The following is an 11,921-nucleotide window of genomic DNA, read 5'->3' as shown; positions in this document are numbered from 1 at the left end:
ATCGGTCTCGTGGTCATATTTAGCCTTAGATGGAGTTTACCACCCTCTTAGTGCTCCACTCTCAAGGAACACGACTCTGAGGAGAGTCCCCACCCGGGAGCGGCCGCGGTCCTACGGGCCTGGCACCCTCTGCGGGCGATGGCCCCATTCAAGGGAGACTTGGACTCGCTGGACCGCGCCCCGGGAGAGTGGGACCTCCCACACACGACATCTCCCTGCACGTCTCCGCGCGGGATTCCGTGCTGGGCTCTTCCCTGTTCGCTCGCAGCTACTGGGGGAATCCTTGTTAGTTTCTTTTCCTCCGCCTAGTAATATGCTTAAATTCAGCGGGTAGTCTCGCCTGATCTGAGGTCGGAAAGATGGTTTTTTGTACCGACGGGCCGATGTGAGCGGTCGGAAGCTTAGCCTCTCTCATTGAACTGATTTCTTTTTGTTTTTGTTTTTTGTTTTTTTGTGGTCATTATTTATTGTGGTCATATCTTTCGCTCCCGCCCGGCAAGTGTGTGTCTCTCTCTGTCTCGGGAGTTTGCCTGTCTCCCATCACATCAAGCCGGGCGTCAGTTCTTCTCAGACGCGATCGGGGAAGGATGGGCCCCGTCGCCGAGGAGAGGAGGGCGAGCTAAGTCTATCCGCTCGCTCCACCGAACCCTGTGAAGCCTTCAAGGGCGACTGACTCCCCTTAACCTCCTCGCAGTCGCCGACGCCGCCACCGATTGCTCGGAGCGACGCCGGCGGTGCGAGGTGCAGGCTCGTCAGACCCCCCAGCGTAGGGCCGCTCGCGTGCCTTTATTTCTTTCTTTCTCTTTCTTTCTTTCTTTCTTTCCCTTATTATCTTAAAGACCGCGCGGGCCCACGGGTTTCATGTAGCCGACCCTCAGCCAGGCGTGGTCCGGGATTGGAAATCCAAGGACCGCAATGTGCGTTCGAAACGTCGATGTTCATGTGTCCTGCAGTTCACATGTCGACGCGCAATTAGCTGCGTTCTTCATCGACCCACGAGCCGAGTGATCCACCGCTCAGGGTTGTTTTTCTCTAGATTCGAGCAGAGCTTCGGGTAGGATGCTACTGCTAGTCCCGTAGGACAGGTAGTTGTTATTTTTCGAGGGGGAGCTGCCCCCAGAACAGCGGCACGGTCAGACCGCGCTCCCCTCTCGTTCAAGCGCCGCCGAAACGGCCTTGCGTGGGCAGATAAAGTGGCTTTAAGCCCAGTGCTCGCGGTCGCGCGGGTTGTCCTTGGATCCCTGAGGATCCTCGGAGCCCGCGTGCCGCCGGCACCCACTCACCATCTTTCGCTCCTACTTCCCACCTCGAGGCGGGACGGTCTTGCCGTCCCCCTCCGGGGGATTACTTCGCCGACCTGGACACCTCAGGCCGACGACGTTATCTCCGAGATCCGGCCGCTGCCAGGAAGAGCCGGTCCAATCACAGGCGAGATTACGCCTTCCGCAGAGCCCCGTTCATCTGGTTCATTCTTAATGCCTTCCTTTTATTAATTTTTGATGCGTCTTCCCCTCATTCGGGGGGAGACGGTGCGACTTTCGCCGACCGGTCCCCCCTCAGGTTGACGTCATCTATTTTTCAGTCATCAGTAGTGGTCACATATTATGATGCGTCTTCCCCCTCATGCGGGGGGAGTCGGTGCGACTTTCGCCGACCGGTCCCCCCTCAGGTTGACGTCATCTATTTTTCAGTCATCAGTAGAGGTTGTATTATCATGAATGACCAGACACGGGTACTTCCACGAGAAGGCGGTCCACTCGCAAGCGAGATTACGCACTCCCCCAGAGCCAGCAACCGTCCTCGGTTTCTTAATGCCTTCCTTCTCTGTTCGGTCACTCTCGGTGCCGTTAATGATCCTTCCGCAGGTTCACCTACGGAAACCTTGTTACGACTTTTACTTCCTCTAAATGATCAAGTTCGGGCATCTTCCCGGTGGAATCGAAGGGCCGAAACCCCGCGCCCACCGGTCCGAAGACCTCACTAAATCATTCAATCGGTAGTAGCGACGGGCGGTGTGTACAAAGGGCAGGGACGTAATCAACGCGAGCTTATGACTCGCGCTTACTGGGAATTCCTCGTTCATGGGGAACAATTGCAAGCCCCAATCCCTAGCACGAAGGAGGTTCAGCGGGTTACCCGGACCTTTCGGCCAGGGAGGACACGCTGATTCCTTCAGTGTAGCGCGCGTGCGGCCCAGAACATCTAAGGGCATCACAGACCTGTTATTGCTCAATCTCGTGCGGCTAGAAGCCGCCTGTCCCTCTAAGAAGATTAGGAGTCGCCGGTAGCACAGAGGATACCGGATGCGACTATTTAGCAGGCTAGAGTCTCGTTCGTTATCGGAATTAACCAGACAAATCGCTCCACCAACTAAGAACGGCCATGCACCACCACCCACCGAATCAAGAAAGAGCTCTCAATCTGTCAATCCTCCCGGTGTCTGGGCCTGGTGAGGTTTCCCGTGTTGAGTCAAATTAAGCCGCAGGCTCCACTCCTGGTGGTGCCCTTCCGTCAATTCCTTTAAGTTTCAGCTTTGCAACCATACTTCCCCCGGAACCCAAAAGCTTTGGTTTCCCGGAAGCCGCCCGCCGAGTCATCGGAGGAACTTCGGCGGATTGCTGGCTGGCATCGTTTATGGTTAGAACTAGGGCGGTATCTGATCGCCTTCGAACCTCTAACTTTCGTTCTTGATCAGAGAAAACATTCTTGGCAAATGCTTTCGCTTCTGTCCGTCTTGCGACGATCCAAGAATTTCACCTCTAACGTCGCAATACGAATGCCCCCGTCTGTCCCTTTTGATCATTACCTCGGGGCTTCCGAAAACCAACAAAATAGAACCGAGGTCCTATTCCATTATTCCATGCACTCGGTATTCAGGCGGCTGCTGCCTGCTTTAAGCACTCTAATTTGTTCAAAGTAAAAGTGCCGGCCCATCGTGACACTCGGTCAAGAGCACCGCGACGGGATTGTGTAGGCCCTCCCCGAGACGACCCGAGGCGTGGGAGCGTCGCCGCCCCCATCGCCCGCGGGCGCCGGCTCGGGCCACCGGCAGGACGTCCGCACGTGCGTGCCAGTTAGACACCGACGGGCGGTGAACCGGCAGCGTGGGACACAAGTCCGACTACGAGCTTTTTAACCGCAACAGCTTTAATATACGCTATTGGAGCTGGAATTACCGCGGCTGCTGGCACCAGACTTGCCCTCCAATGGATACTCGTTAAAGTCTTTAGAGTGTACTCATTCCGATTACGGGGCCTCGGATGAGTCCCGTATCGTTATTTTTCGTCACTACCTCCCCGTGCCGGGAGTGGGTAATTTGCGCGCCTGCTGCCTTCCTTGGATGTGGTAGCCGTTTCTCAGGCTCCCTCTCCGGAATCGAACCCTGATTCCCCGTTACCCGTTACAACCATGGTAGGCGCAGAGCCTACCATCGACAGTTGATAAGGCAGACATTTGAAAGATGCGTCGCCGGTTCGTAGACCGTGCGATCCGCCTCCATTTATTCAGAGTCACCAAGGCAAACGGCCGCGTGAGCGACCGATTGGTTTTGATCTAATAAAAGCGTCCCGACCGTCTCCGGTCGGGACTCGGTTGCATGTATTAGCTCTAGAATTACCACAGTTATCCAAGTAACTGTCCACCATCTAAGGAACCATAACTGATTTAATGAGCCATTCGCGGTTTCACCTTAATTTGGCTTGCACTGAGACATGCATGGCTTAATCTTTGAGACAAGCATATGACTACTGGCAGGATCAACCAGGGAACCGAAGACTCACTTGGAGCTCGTTCCTCCCCCTCCACGCGGTCCCGGATGGGTCCGGCGAGGGGGTCCAGTTCATACTTCAACGCTCGCACTCCGTGCGCCCCTGCGAGCAGGGGCCACTTCGTGCCGTTAGGGGGACGCCACGTGAGCGCCCCCAGAACCGTGGTGCCATTAGGGCACCCTTCCCTCTCTTCACTCGACATGCATAAGCGCCGAAGCGCCGTTTGGCATCGCGAGTCTAGCACGCGCCCGGACTACGAGTGAGTCGGTTGCAGTGTGTCCACGATACGCCGCCTATAGACCGTGTCCGGGGGACAGAGGGCCGCGGCATCGCGGTGGCGAAGGGTTTGCCGGGAAGGGGAACGAAGCCGGCCTTTTTCGTAAAATCGTTCCCCTGTTGCTTGCCGGGAAGGTGGACGAACCCGGTCTCTCTCGTAAAATCGTCCACCTGCTGCTTGCCGGGAAGGGGAACAAAGCCGGTCTTTTTCGTAAAATCGTTCCCCTGTTGCTTGCCGGGAAGGTGGACGAACCCGGTCTTTATCGTCAAATCGTCCACCTGCTGGTTGCCGGGAAGGGGAACGAAGCCGGCCTTTTTCGTAAAATCGTTCCCCTGTTGCTTGCCGGGAAGGAGGACGAACCCGGTCTTTATCGTCAAATCGTCCTCCTGTTGCTTGCCGGAAAGGGGAACGAAGCCGGCCTTTTTCGTAAAATCGTTCCCCTGTTGCTTGCCGGGAAGGTGGACGAACCCGGTCTCTCTCGTAAAATCGTCCACCTGCTGCTTGCCGGGAAGGGGAACGAAGCCGGTCTTTTTCGTAAAATCGTTCCCCTGTTGCTTGCCGGGAAGGTGGACGAACCCGGTCTTTATCGTCAAATCGTCCACCTGCTGGTTGCCGGGAAGGGGAACGAAGCCGGCCTTTTTCGTAAAATCGTTCCCCTGTTGCTTGCCGGGAAGGAGGACGAACCCGGTCTTTAACGTCAAATCGTCCTCCTGTTGCTTGCCGGAAAGGGGAACGAAGCCGGCCTTCTTCGTAAAATCGTTCCCCTGTTGCTTGCCGGGAAGGTGGACGAACCCGGTCTTTCTCGTAAAATCGTCCACCTGCTGCTTGCCGGGAAGGGGAACGAAGCCGGCCTTTTTCGTAAAATCGTTCCCCTGCCGGGCGGAGGACGGACCCGGGCTTTTCTTCCGTCAGTTGTGTCCTCCTGATGTATCCAGACACCACCCAAGGCTCAGGAATCGTCTTATGCGGAAAAAGGGCCAATTTATCAGCGACGCATCCGTTAGTTCAACTAGAGGAAGTGTGAAATTTTCCTACAAAATAAGGTGCCAGCGCGGCGTTTTCAGGGGAGACTCGTAACGTCTGAGCCTCAGAGAGCGCGACCCGGCCGAATGCGAGCGGCAGGTCCCCTAAAATCGGCCTACCTAACACGCACGGATGGGACTTTGAAATCTGAAGACGTGGAGGGCACGAACGGGAATATATATGCGGCAGAAGCCAGAGACACCGCCGGCAGCCTCACCGTGACCGCACGAGAAGTCGTCACTTGCGCCAATCTTGCACTCGAGTGCCGAGTCACCTACGAGCAGACCCCTGCTTCTGCCTGTCCATTGAGGGCAGCCGAGCACGCGATTCCCCAGGAGACGGACTTCTGTACACTTGTGCCCCTCTTGCCCTAAACGGGGTTCGAGCAGCGCGGGGAGAGGAATTCAGTCCCCGGCGGATGCGCGCTCGTTCTAAGTGCAGCTTCCGAGAGGCCGCCCGTGAAGGCCATCACTTGTGCCACTCTTGCACTCGGAATCGAGTGCCGACTCGAACCGGAGCCTCCGCCGGCCACTGCGTGGGTTGACGGGCGCCGACCCCGATGAAGACGGCGATCGGTGCACATGTGCCCCCCATGCCCTAAACGGGGTTCGAGCAGCGCGGGGAGAGGAATTCAGTCCCCGGCGGATGCGCGCTCGTTCTAAGTGCAGCTTCCCAGAGGCCGCCCGTTAAGGCCTTCACATGTGCCACTCTTGCACTCGTAGATGAGTGCCGACTCGAGCCCGAGTCTCCGCCGGACACCGCGCGTGATGACGTGCGCCAACCCCGATGGACACGGCGGTCGGTGCACTTGTGCTCCACTTGCCCTAAACGGTTGCAAGTAGAGCGGGCCGAGGCCAGCAGTCCCCCGGCGGATGCGCGCTGGTTCTAAGTGCAGCTTCCCAGAGGCCGCCCGTGAAGGCCGTCACGTGTGCCGCTCTTGCACTCGGAATCGAGTGCCGACTCGAACCGGAGCCTCCGCCGGCCACTGCGTGGGTTGACGGGCGCCGTCCCCGATGAAGACGGCGATCGGTGCACATGTGCCCCTCTTGCCCTAAACGGGGTTCGAGCAGCGCGGGGAGAGGTCTTCAGTCTCCCGCGGATGCACGCTGGTACTAAGGGCCGGCTCACAGAAGCCACCTGTAAAGGCCGTCACATGTGCCACTCTTGCACTCGTAGTCGAGGGCCGACTCGAGCCCGAGCCTCCGCCGGACACCGCGCGTGTTGACGTGCGCCAACCCCGATGGACACGGCGGTCGGTGCATTTGTGCCCCACTTGCACTAAACGGTTGCAAGTACACCGGGCCGAGGAAAGCATTCCCCCGCGGTTGTCCGCTGGTACTAAGTGCAGCTTCCCAGAGGCCGCCCGTGAAGGCCGTCACGTGTGCCACTCTTGCACTCGGAATCGAGTGCCGACTCGAACCGGAGCCTCCGCCGGCCACTGCGCGGGTTGACGGGCGCCGACCCCGTTGAAGACGGCGATCGGTGCACATGTGCCACTCTTGCCCTAAACGGGGATCGAGCGGCGCGGGACGAGGCCTGCAGTCCCCCGCGTTGCCCGGTGGTACTGAGGGCAATCTCCCAGAGGCCGCCCGTGAAGGCCGTTACTTGTGTCACTCTTGCACTCAGTGCCCTGTGCCGACTCGAACCCGAGACTCGGCCGGTCTTCGCAGGCAACAGCGCGGGTTGACCACAAATTACACGGCGGTCGATACACTTGTGCCCCTCTTGCCCTAAACGGTCGCAAGTAGCGCGGGCCGAGGCCTGCAGTCCCTCGCTGATGTCCGCTGGTACTAGGGGCAGCTTCCCAGAGGCCGCCCGTGAAGACCATCACTTGTGCCACTCTTGCACTCAGGCTCGAGTGCCGACTCGAACCCGAGACTCGACCAGTCTTCGCCGGCCACTGAGCGGGGTGACGGGCGCCGACCCCAAAGGACACGGCGGTCGGTGCACTTGTGCCACTCTTGCCCTAAACGGGGATCGAGCGGCGCGGGTCGAGGCCTGCAGTCCCCCGCGTTGCCCGGTGGTACTGAGGGCAATCTCCCAGAGGCCGCCCGTGAACGCCGTTACTTGTGTCACTCTTGCACTCAGTGTCCTGTGCCGACTCGAACCCGAGACTCGGCCGGTCTTCGCCGGCCACTGAGCGGGGTGACGGGCGCCGACCCCAAAGGACACGGCGGTCGGTGCACTTGTGCCACTCTTGCCCTAAACTGCCTCAGCCAACGCGGGGCGGAAGCGCGAATGGCCTGCCGGCGACAGGGTCCCCGGCGGCCGGTAGTCCAATCTCAGACTTCCCCCTGCTCGAGGAGAGCCTCGCTCGCCAAGCTCATATACTATAGTCTGGACCCCCCTTATCTCAGCATTCGTCAGTCACGGAAGAGGCAGAGCCGCGGACAACGGCGGATGGCCCCTCGGCTGCCGCCAGAAATTTTAATTAAGTTTTTCTCTTCCTTAATCATTTCCGATCATACTAAATTTTGTATATGTTAGAATACATACACATACTTACTTATATAACCGCTTTATTTAATATTTTTCTGCACTTTAGAAATTTTCGGACTTAGCCGCTGAAGCGACTCAAGTAACACGCACGGTGGGACATAGCCGCAGAACTGGTTTCATGTACCACGCACCACGGGACATAGCCGCAGAATTCGTACCGTCCAAGTAAGGCCCAGCTAACACAGCGGAAATTTATTTTTAGTCAATTAACGGCATTACTATGCACAGCAAGGCCAACTTTCTTCAATTATGAATATTTTTCTGCATTTTGGAAATTTTCGGACTTAGCCGCTGAAGCGACTCAAGTAACACGCACGGTCGGACATAGCCGCAGAACTGGTTTCAAGTACCACGCACCACGGGACATAGCCGCAGAATTCGTACCGTCCAATTAAGGCCCACCTAACACAGCGGAAATTTATTTTTAGTCAATTAACGGCATTACTATGCACAGCAAGGCCAACTTTCTTCAATTATGAATATTTTTCTGCATTTTGGAAATTTTCGGACTTAGCCGCTGAAGCGACTCAACTAACACGCACGGTCGGACATAGCAGCAGAACTGGTTTCAAGTACCACGCACCACGGGACATAGCCGCAGAATTCGTACCGTCCAAGTAAGGCCCACCTAACACAGCGGAAATTTATTTTTAATCTATTAACGATATTATTAAGCACAGCAAGGCCAACTTTATTCAATTATGTATATTTTTCTGCATTTTGGAAATTTTCGGACTTAGCCGCTGAAGCGACTCAAGTAACACGCACGGTGGGACATAGCCGCAGAACTGATTTCAAGTACCACGCACCACGGGACATAGCCGCAGAATTCGTACCGTCCAAGTAAGGCCCAGCTAACACAGCGGAAATTTATTTTTAATCTATTAACGATTTTATTAAGCACAGCAAGCCCAATTTTCTTCAATTATGTGTATTTTTCTGCATTTTGGAAATTTTTTGGACTTAGCCGCTGAAGCGACTCAAGTAACACGCACGGTGGGACATAGCCGCAGAACTGGTTTCAAGTACCACGCACCACGGGACATAGCCGCAGAATTCGTACCGTCCAAGTAAGGCCCACCTAACACAGCGGTAATTTATTTTTAATCTATTAACGATTTTATTAAGCACAGCAAGCCCAATTTTCTTCAATTATGTGTATTTTTCTGCATTTTGGAAATTTTTTGGACTTAGCCGCTGAAGCGACTCAACTAACACGCACGGTCGGACATAGCCGCAGAACTGATTTCAAGTACCACGCACCACGGGACATAGCCGCAGAATTCGTCCCGTCCAAGTAAGGCCCACCTAACACAGCGGAAATTTATTTTTAGTCAATTAACGGCATTACTATGCACAGCAAGGCCAACTTTCTTCAATTATGAATATTTTTCTGCATTTTGGAAATTTTCGGACTTAGCCGCTGAAGCGACTCAACTAACACGCACGGTCGGACATAGCCGCAGAACTGGTTTCAAGTACCACGCACCACGGGACATAGCCGCAGAATTCGTACCGTCCAAGTAAGGCCCACCTAACACAGCGGTAATTTATTTTTAATCTATTAACGATTTTATTAAGCACAGCAAGCCCAATTTTCTTCAATTATGTGTATTTTTCTGCATTTTGGAAATTTTTTGGACTTAGCCGCTGAAGCGACTCAACTAACACGCACGGTCGGACATAGCCGCAGAACTGATTTCAAGTACCACGCACCACGGGACATAGCCGCAGAATTCGTCCCGTCCAAGTAAGGCCCACCTAACACAGCGGAAATTTATTTTTAGTCAATTAACGGCATTACTATGCACAGCAAGGCCAACTTTCTTCAATTATGTATATTTTTCTGCATTTTGGAAATTTTCGGACTTAGCCGCTGAAGCGACTCAACTAACACGCACGGTCGGACATAGCCGCAGAACTGGTTTCAAGTACCACGCACCACGGGACATAGCCGCAGAATTCGTCCCGTCCAAGTAAGGCCCACCTAACACAGCGGAAATTTATTTTTAATCTATTAACGATATTATTAAGCACAGCAAGGCCAACTTTCTTCAATTATGTATATTTTTCTGCATTTTGGAAATTTTCGGACTTAGCCGCTGAAGCGACTCAAGTAACACGCACGGTGGGACATAGCCGCAGAACTGATTTCAAGTACCACGCACCACGGGACATAGCCGCAGAATTCGTACCGTCCAAGTAAGGCCCACCTAACACAGCGGTAATTTATTTTTAATCTATTAACGATTTTATTAAGCACAGCAAGCCCAATTTTCTTCAATTATGTGTATTTTTCTGCATTTTGGAAATTTTTTGGACTTAGCCGCTGAAGCGACTCAACTAACACGCACGGTCGGACATAGCCGCAGAACTGGTTTCAAGTACCACGCACCACGGGACATAGCCGCAGAATTCGTACCGTCCAAGTAAGGCCCACCTAACACAGCGGAAATTTATTTTTAATCTATTAACGATATTATTAAGCACAGCAAGGCCAACTTTATTCAATTATGTATATTTTTCTGCATTTTGGAAATTTTCGGACTTAGCCGCTGAAGCGACTCAAGTAACACGCACGGTGGGACATAGCCGCAGAACTGATTTCAAGTACCACGCACCACGGGACATAGCCGCAGAATTCGTACCGTCCAAGTAAGGCCCAGCTAACACAGCGGAAATTTATTTTTAGTCAATTAACGGCATTACTATGCACAGCAAGGCCAACTTTCTTCAATTATGAATATTTTTCTGCATTTTGGAAATTTTCGGACTTAGCCGCTGAAGCGACTCAACTAACACGCACGGTCGGACATAGCCGCAGAACTGGTTTCATGTACCACGCACCACGGGACATAGCCGCAGAATTCGTACCGTCCAAGTAAGGCCCAGCTAACACAGCGGAAATTTATTTTTAATCTATTAACGATTTTATTAAGCACAGCAAGCCCAATTTTCTTCAATTATGTGTATTTTTCTGCATTTTGGAAATTTTTTGGACTTAGCCGCTGAAGCGACTCAAGTAACACGCACGGTGGGACATAGCCGCAGAACTGGTTTCAAGTACCACGCACCACGGGACATAGCCGCAGAATTCGTACCGTCCAAGTAAGGCCCACCTAACACAGCGGTAATTTATTTTTAATCTATTAACGATTTTATTAAGCACAGCAAGCCCAATTTTCTTCAATTATGTGTATTTTTCTGCATTTTGGAAATTTTTTGGACTTAGCCGCTGAAGCGACTCAACTAACACGCACGGTCGGACATAGCCGCAGAACTGATTTCAAGTACCACGCACCACGGGACATAGCCGCAGAATTCGTCCCGTCCAAGTAAGGCCCACCTAACACAGCGGAAATTTATTTTTAGTCAATTAACGGCATTACTATGCACAGCAAGGCCAACTTTCTTCAATTATGAATATTTTTCTGCATTTTGGAAATTTTCGGACTTAGCCGCTGAAGCGACTCAACTAACACGCACGGTCGGACATAGCCGCAGAACTGGTTTCAAGTACCACGCACCACGGGACATAGCCGCAGAATTCGTACCGTCCAAGTAAGGCCCACCTAACACAGCGGTAATTTATTTTTAATCTATTAACGATTTTATTAAGCACAGCAAGCCCAATTTTCTTCAATTATGTGTATTTTTCTGCATTTTGGAAATTTTTTGGACTTAGCCGCTGAAGCGACTCAACTAACACGCACGGTCGGACATAGCCGCAGAACTGATTTCAAGTACCACGCACCACGGGACATAGCCGCAGAATTCGTCCCGTCCAAGTAAGGCCCACCTAACACAGCGGAAATTTATTTTTAGTCAATTAACGGCATTACTATGCACAGCAAGGCCAACTTTCTTCAATTATGTATATTTTTCTGCATTTTGGAAATTTTCGGACTTAGCCGCTGAAGCGACTCAACTAACACGCACGGTCGGACATAGCCGCAGAACTGGTTTCAAGTACCACGCACCACGGGACATAGCCGCAGAATTCGTCCCGTCCAAGTAAGGCCCACCTAACACAGCGGAAATTTATTTTTAATCTATTAACGATATTATTAAGCACAGCAAGGCCAACTTTCTTCAATTATGTATATTTTTCTGCATTTTGGAAATTTTCGGACTTAGCCGCTGAAGCGACTCAAGTAACACGCACGGTGGGACATAGCCGCAGAACTGATTTCAAGTACCACGCACCACGGGACATAGCCGCAGAATTCGTACCGTCCAAGTAAGGCCCACCTAACACAGCGGTAATTTATTTTTAATCTATTAACGATTTTATTAAGCACAGCAAGCCCAATTTTCTTCAATTATGTGTATTTTTCTGCATTTTGGAAATTTTT

At 52.9% G+C, this 11,921-nt stretch overlaps 2 non-coding genes and 1 pseudogene across 2 annotated transcripts; all 3 read right to left on the bottom strand.

Annotated features, from left to right (window-relative positions):
* The window catches only part of LOC147870418 (large subunit ribosomal RNA), a 4,536-nt pseudogene extending 4,182 nt beyond the window's left edge, over nt 1-354 (bottom strand).
* Nucleotides 355-868: 514 nt separating this feature from the next.
* LOC147870417 (5.8S ribosomal RNA) lies at nt 869-1,024 on the bottom strand. The gene has a single exon (XR_015533436.1). It is a non-coding gene; the product is annotated as a 5.8S ribosomal RNA (ribosomal RNA).
* Nucleotides 1,025-1,848: 824 nt separating this feature from the next.
* Nucleotides 1,849-3,766, bottom strand: LOC147870416 (small subunit ribosomal RNA). Its single transcript, XR_015533433.1, has one exon. It is a non-coding gene; the product is annotated as a small subunit ribosomal RNA (ribosomal RNA).
* Nucleotides 3,767-11,921: the final 8,155 nt, after the last annotated feature.

This window comes from Zootermopsis nevadensis, unplaced genomic scaffold (assembly GCF_977971745.1).
Source record: "Zootermopsis nevadensis isolate Lab colony 2312 unplaced genomic scaffold, Znev_1.0 Znev_ptg000255l, whole genome shotgun sequence".
Lineage (NCBI taxonomy): Eukaryota > Metazoa > Arthropoda > Insecta > Blattodea > Termopsidae > Zootermopsis > Zootermopsis nevadensis.
Note: the sequence above shows the minus strand (reverse complement) of the source record. Positions and strands in the feature narration are given on the sequence as shown.